Here is a 7,939-nt window from a genome sequence, read left to right as displayed (position 1 = left end):
CCATCCTTCTCACGCATACATGAATCTAACGATTAATGTGGATGAAGAGGATGAGCGGATGGTTTACAAGGAGCATTTGGAGGCTGATTTCGGCAAAAATCTAGTGCTGGTCACCGTGGAGGCCAAGGCTGATTGCAAGAATGCCCCAAAAGTGATGAAGCAATATGAGTTCTCGGTGCAGTTTGAGCAGATTGCTCAACGCTCCCACCATCGTCTGGCGCGCCATCTTAAGCATTTGAACTACTTTGCTTTATTGCTTCTAGCTAGTGCTAAGGATCCAATATGTGGATGCCTTTTTAACTGAAAACAATATGTTATTTGAATGTGTTTAATGAGTAGTTGTATAATATGTTTTAAATTTTCTACGTTGAGTGTGTTTTGCATGTTTAAACAGAGTGCAACATGAAAACTTGCCAATAATAGCAACCTGCAAAACTTACAAAAACAGGAAAATGCAACACTTACTTAAAATGGGGGTCAAACTTAAAGTGAAACAAAGAAACAGGACTGGCACATGGAATGCACCACCCACTATTTCCCGAATCCCATGCGTCCAGGGATGCAGGGTCGAAAAGTTAAGTACAACCCTTTTCATAAAAGGAAGCAACGGCCTGTCCTGCATATATTAGTTGGGTACCATGGAGTCTGGGAAGTACATGACAGGTGTACGTGTGTTATAACATGGTGTATAACACGGCAATACCTTGACCAGATGCCAAGTCTATTTTATACATTCGAGTCCAAAGTAGTGGTTGTCCACAATAAAATCTAAATGTTGTCTGCCTTAGTTGGCCATATTATTCTCTAGGACTTGAACGCCTCAAGATTCTCCAAAATTCAGCTCCCACAAGGAGTGAGGGGTAAATATTTGAAGGCAAGGGCCGAAGATGCTTCCCGTGTATATCTCATCCATGCCAATGGGTTTCAACTTTAATCTAGCTCGACAAGGGGGATAAGCTGTCGCTGATCGATGCTATTTATTTGAGGAAGTTAGATCACACCCTTGGATAGAAGCATTATGCTGATGTGGAGAAAAGACAGGTGTGAGATAATGTTGTGTTTGTGATTTTGAGGATTGGTGGACGCATATTCTATTTCGATATTATGAGCAGGACAGTATATAAAGTGCATGGAAGTGTAGAAAATGATCAATATTATAGTATGAAGGGTAATTTTATAAATGCCACTCCAAATCTTGCGATTCCGAGAAATGCCACTGCAATTTCTAAACTTTGAATAATGCCATTTCATGCCATTTCCAGTGTCGTTTCTTGAAGTCTGGATTGGCGTTTTTCAAAGTTTGCCAAAATTACAGTGGCATTTTTCAAAATTTGGAAATTGCAGTGGTATCTTTATGAATCGCCACAATTGGAGTGGTATTTATCTAATTAACCCTATTATCAAACCTTTTACAGTGATTTGGCCACAAGTATTCCCTGTGCGCAAGGATGATCCTACAAGGTTTGACATTAACCCTCTAGATGACCTGTATATCACTCTTGTTGTTCTGTTGATCTTATATATAAACTTAAAAATAGCACAAAAAAGATGAGACTTCGGTGATAGAGGTAGTAGAGCAGAAATATATTCTGTTGAGTTATGTGAGTCTAGAATACACTTTGTTTATTTGAGGACGTGTCAAAGATAAATGCTTGAAACTTTGTAAATATTGATCAGGCTATACTGGATGCTTTGTGAAGGATGACTAAAATAAACATAATACTTTGTGTCAAAATTTATTAGCCATAAATTGTGAAGGCTAACGTGTGGTACTAACATTAAATTTATACTTAAATATATCTCTGTTCAAGAGGAAGATTTCTTCTGCTGTTGTTCCTTTTCATTCTTTGTCCACCGAATTTTTTGCGTACCCCACTTTTTTATGCCAGTTTTCCAAGATCATTTCAGTTCCCACACCTCCCTCCTACCTGCACATGCATGCTAGCGATCACCACAAGAATCTCCCTCCCAAACCATCTTTCCAATGTGGCCCTCTTCTAAATCTGCAACAAATGTGGGTTGCTTCATCACCAACCCCCCTTACCTCGCGCCTGTGCGGGGAGAATGTGATTAGTCATCATCCCGTGCAAGATGTGTACAATATGTGTGGTGCGCTACATGGATTCACGTCTTAATCGGTGATTTCGTCGACAATTGGCAGCCGCCATGGAGGCACTTCTCTCCTGCTGTCATCAGGTAGAAGCCCGCCCGCTCGACCCACTGGCACCCATCATCGGTGCACAAGTAATGGAGGAAGGATAATCAACAACATGGATGGGGTGTAATATTGAAATAGAGGGAGGTCTTCATGCTTAGAGATGTGTGTTGTTTTATTTTTCCCGTTGCAACGCATGGGCATGTTTGCTAGTATGTATATAAACTACTGGGATGAGGTGCAAGAAATCTAGGTGGGACTGTTAATAAGAAAACAAATCCTCTCTTGTACAAACAACCATGAGTTAATTCCACTGAAAAAACTGTTTGACACTGGATGCAAGTGAGGAGATCGATACCTCATGCCAGTGCCTACTTTTTTTCTCTCAGGTTGCGTGGCCGCACAATATCGCGCTGAGGCCCATGCACTGCATCACGTTGAGGCCCATGTAGTCCATGGGAGGAGAATAGTGAGGGACAAAAAGAATTAGGACCTCGTTGCTGGGGCGCACAGGGCTAAAGCTCATCCGAGCTACGGTAGAATATGGACGGACAAAAAAACTAATTATTTTACTATGAGTTGATTTTGTATAAAAGTCAAGGTTTTTACATAATATCATGACGAATGAAACAAAAAATATCACCTCCCCCTATATTGTTTTGGTATTTTTTTTGCAGCGCGACAATCATTTGTCTATTAATATGCTATCACTTTGAGAAATACAAAGTCAATCACAATATTTATTTGCATCATAACAAGGAGATTGTTTCTAATTATTGTACAAGTAGTTTCCTTTATGTAGTGACTTGAATGAAAGTAGGTTCTACAGCCACAATATTACTCCCACCTTACCATTGTCGGTGGCTCCCTCTCAATGTTCAATCCCATGCCACCACCGAAACATAAAACAGGGGGAAAACCGAACGAAACATCACGAAACAAGATTAAGTTTGATAACGACTCACAAAAAAACAGAAGAACTCGCTCTCCGTGAATACTAGGTTTGCTGCTCCTTCCTGATGAATGCTTGCCACCAACCAGGCACGAGCGCGACGGGCTACCACACTCCACTAATTAGTGCCCCCGGGACCCTTGAGAGTTGAGACGCGGCCGCATCATGGTGTCGCATATGAGACTCCCAGCCCCGACCGGCACGAGTTTGCCCCACTTCCCCTGCTCCCTTGATCTTGACAAGCTCCCTCCGTGCAAGAATTGATCTTGACCACGGGAATACCTTGGCCAGATGCGAAGTCTATTTTATACATTCGAGTCCAATGTAGTGGTTTTCCACAATAAAATCTAAATGTTGTCTGCCTTAGTTGGCCATATTATTCTCTAGGACTTGAACGCCTCAAGATTCTCCAAAATTCAGCTCCCACAAGGAGTGAGGGGTAAATATTTGAAGGCAAGGGCCGAAGATGCTTCCCGTGTATATCTCATCCATGCCAATGGGTTTCAACTTTAATCTAGCTCGACAAGGGGGATAAGCTGTCGCTGATCGATGCTATTTATTTGAGGAAGTTAGATCACACCCTTGGATAGAAGCATTATGCTGATGTGGAGAAAAGACAGGTGTGAGATAATGTTGTGTTTGTGATTTTGAGGATTGGTGGACGCATACTCTATTTGAATGATATGAGCAAGGCAGTACATAAAGTGCATGGAAGTGCAGAAAATGATCAATATTACAGTATTATCAAACCTTTTACAATGATTTGGCCACATGTATTTCCTGTGCGCAAGGATGATCCTGCAAGGTTTGACATTAACCCTCTAGATAACCTGTATATCACTCTTGTTGTTATGTTGATCTTATATATAAACTTAAAAATAGAACAAAAAAGATGAGACTTCGGTGATAGAGGTAGTAGAGCAGCAATATATTCGGTTGAGTTATGTGAGTCGAGAATATACTTTGTTTATTTGAGGACGTGTCAAAGATCAGGCTATACAGGATGCTTTGTGAAGGATGACTAAAATAAACATAATACTTTGTGTGAAAATTTATTAGCCATAAATTGTGAAGGCTAACGTCTAGGAGTAACGTTAAATTTTTACTTGAATATATCTCTATTCAAGAGAAAGATTTCTTTTCCTGTCGCTCCTTTTCATTCTTTGTCCATCGAATTTTTTCCGTACGGTACTGTTTTTATGCCAGTTTTCAAAGATCATTCCAGTTCCCACACCTCCCTCCTGCCTGCACGTGCATGCTGGCGACCACCACAAGAATCTCCCTCCCAAACCATCTTTCGAATGTGGCCCTCTTCTATATCTGCAACAAAGGTGGGTTGGTGCGTCACCAACCCCCCATACATGGTGCTCGTGCAGGGAGAACGTGATGAGTCGTCGTCCCATGCAAGATGTGTACAATATGTGCGGCGTGCTCCACGGAGTCACGTCTTAATGGTGACTTCGTTGATAATTGGCAGCCGTCATGGAGGCACTTCTCTCCTGTTGTCATCAGGTAGAAGCCCGCCGCTCGACCCACTGGCACCCATCATCGGTGCACAAGTAATGGAGGAAGGATAATCAACGACATGGATGGGATGTAATATTGAAATAGAGGGAAGTCTTGATGCTTAGATATGTGTGATGTTTTATATTTTCTGTTGCAACGTACGGGCATGTTTGCTAGTATGTATATAAACTACTGGGATGAGGTGCAAGAAATCTAGGTGGGACTGTTAATACCAAAACAAATCCTCTCTTGTACAAAAAACCATGAGTTAATTCCACTGAAAAAACCGTTTGACACTGTTGGTGTCAAAACCGGCGGATCTCAGGTAGGGGGTCCCGAACTGTGCGTCTAGGCGGATGGTAACAGGAGACGAGGGACACGATGTTTTACCCAGGTTCGGGCCCTCTTGATGGAGGTAAAACCCTACGTCCTGCTTGATTAATATTGATGATGTGTGTTACAAGAGTAGATCTACCACGGGATCAAGGAGGCTAAACCCTAAAAGCTAGCCTATGGTATGATTGTTGTTTGTCCTACGGACTAAAGCCATCCGGTTTATATAGACACCGGAGAGGGCTAGGGTTACACAGAGTCAGTTACAATGGTAGGAGATCTACATATCCGTATCGCCAAGCTTGCCTTCCACGCCAAGGAAAGTCCCATCCGGACACGGAACGAAGTCTTCAATCTTGTATCTTCATAGTCTTGGAGTCCGGCCGATGATGATATTTCGGCTATCCGGACACCCCCTAATCCAGGACTCCCTCAGTAGCCCTCGAACCTGGCTTCAATGACGACGAGTCCGGCGCGCATGTTGTCTTCGGCGTTGTAAGGCGGGTTCTCCTTCAAACTTCATGTTCCTGTCGAATAGTGTCCGGCTTCCTCATAAATGTTGCGCTCCTTGGCTTCTACGCCCAATAATGGCCTTCTTCCACGTGTCATATGAATGCGAAAAGCTAGGGTATTTTTACATTTCCCCCCAGCCGTGCGAACGAGCCGCCTATAAGAGAGGTGAGGATCTAGATCCAACTCACACCATCCTGTTGGAAATATGCCCTAGAGGCAATAATAAATAAGTTATTATTATATTTCCTTGTTCATGATAATCGTTTATTATCCATGCTATAATTGTATTGATAGGAAACTCAGATACATGTGTGGATACATAGACAACACCATGTCCCTAGTAAGCCTCTAGTTGACTAGCTCGTTGATCAATAGATGGTTACAGTTTCCTGACCATGGACATTAGATGTCATTGATAACGGGATCACATCATTAGGAGAATGATGTGATGGACAAGACCCAATCCTAAGCCTAGCACAGAGATCGTGTAGTTCGTATGCTAAAGCTTTTCTAATGTCAAGTATCATTTCCTTAGACCATGAGATTGTGCAACTCCCGGATACCGTAGGAATGCTTTGGGTGTACCAAACGTCACAACGTAACTGGGTGGCTATAAAGTTGCACTACAGGTATCTCTGAAAGTGTCTGTTGGGTTGGCACGAATCGAGACTGGGATTTGTCACTCCGTGTAAACGGAGAGGTATCTCTGGGCCCACTCGGTAGGACATCATCATAATGTGCACAATGTGACCAAGGGGTTGATCATGGAATGATGTGTTATGGAACGAGTAAAGAGACTTGCCGGTAACGAGATTGAACAAGGTATCGGCATACCGACGATCGAATCTCGGGCAAGTATAATACCGCTGGACAAAGGGAATTGAATACGGGATCGAATGAGTCCTTGACATCATGGTTCATCCGATGAGATCATCATGGAACATGTGGGAGGCAACATGGGTATCCAGATCCCGCTGTTGGTTATTGACCGGAGAACGTCTCGGTCATGTCTACATGTCTCCCGAACCCGTAGGGTCTACACACTTAAGGTTCGATGACGCTAGGGTTATAAAGGAAGTGTGTATGTGGTTACCGAATGTTGTTCGGAGTCCCGGATGAGATCCCGGACGTCACGAGGAGTTCCGGAATGGTCCGGAGGTAAAGATTTATATATGGGAAGTCCTATATTGGCCATCGGAAAATGTTCGGGATTTTTCGGTATTGTACCGGGAAGGTTCTAGAAGGTTCCGGAGTGGGGCCCACCTGTACGGGGGGACCCACATGAACGTGGGTAGTGGGGGCAAGGCCCCACACCCCTGGTCAAGGCGCACCAAGATCCCCCCTTAGAAGGAATAAGATCATATCCTGAAGGGATAAGATCAAGATCCCTAAAAAGGGGGGATAACAATCGGTGGGGAAGGAAATGATGTGATTTCTTTCCTCGCACCTTTGCCAACGCCCCAATGGACTTGGAGGGCAAGAAACCAGCCCCCTCCACCCCTATATATAGTGGGGAGGCGCATGGGAGCTTCACCCAAGCCCCTGGCGCAGCCCTCCCCCTCTCCCAAGTCGTCCTCCTCTCTCGCGGTGCTTGGCGAAGCCCTGCAGGATTGCCACGCTCCTCCACCACCACCACGCCGTTGTGCTGCTGCTGGATGGAGTCTTCCTCAACCTCTCCCTCTCTCCTTGCTGGATCAAGGCATGGGAGACGTCACCGGGCTGTACGTGTGTTGAACGCGGAGGTGCCGTCCGTTCGGCACTAGGATCTCCAGTGATTTGGATCACGACGAGTACGACTCCTTCAACCCCGTTCTCTTGAACGCTTCCGCTTAGCGATCTACAAGGGTATGTAGATGAACTCTCCTTCCCCTCGTTGCTAGTCTCTCCGTAGATAGATCTTGGTGACTCGTAGGAAAATTTTTGAATTTCTGCTACGTTCCCCAACATATCCTCCTTCCGCAAGTACTCATCGAAGCACCTCTGACAAAAATCCATTCCATCATGGACAGTCGACGCGGCTCCTCCTCTCGCGCTCCCAGCCCTAAGCCAGGAGATTGGGGGAGATGCTCAGTTCCACACAGCGAGCTAGTGGTGCTCCAAACCGAGGGATATCTTCCCCCAGCCTTCATGGTTCCAGTTCGAGCCGGATTGGCCACCTTTTGGGGTGGAAAGCAGGCGGAGAGCGTTCCCAACCCTTCAAAAGGGGAGCGGGTATGCTTTGCTCCTTATTTAATAAGGGGACTTGGATTTCCCATACATCCGTTTCTCCGGGGGCTCCTGGAGTTCTAGGGACTCCAGCTTCACCACCTTACACCTGCCTCCATCTTGCACATCGCGGGTTTCGTAGCTCTTTGCGAGCTGTTCCTGGGTATCGAGCCCCATTTCGCACTGTGGAAGAGATTGTTTTGCCTCGTACCCCGTTCTCACGAGGGGTCGATATATCAAGTGGGCGGAGCCGAAATATGGCGCATCGCCGGGAC

The sequence above is a fragment of the Triticum aestivum genome, chromosome 6B, assembly GCF_018294505.1.
Source record: "Triticum aestivum cultivar Chinese Spring chromosome 6B, IWGSC CS RefSeq v2.1, whole genome shotgun sequence".
In the NCBI taxonomy this organism is placed as follows: domain Eukaryota; kingdom Viridiplantae; phylum Streptophyta; class Magnoliopsida; order Poales; family Poaceae; genus Triticum; species Triticum aestivum.
Note: the sequence above shows the minus strand (reverse complement) of the source record.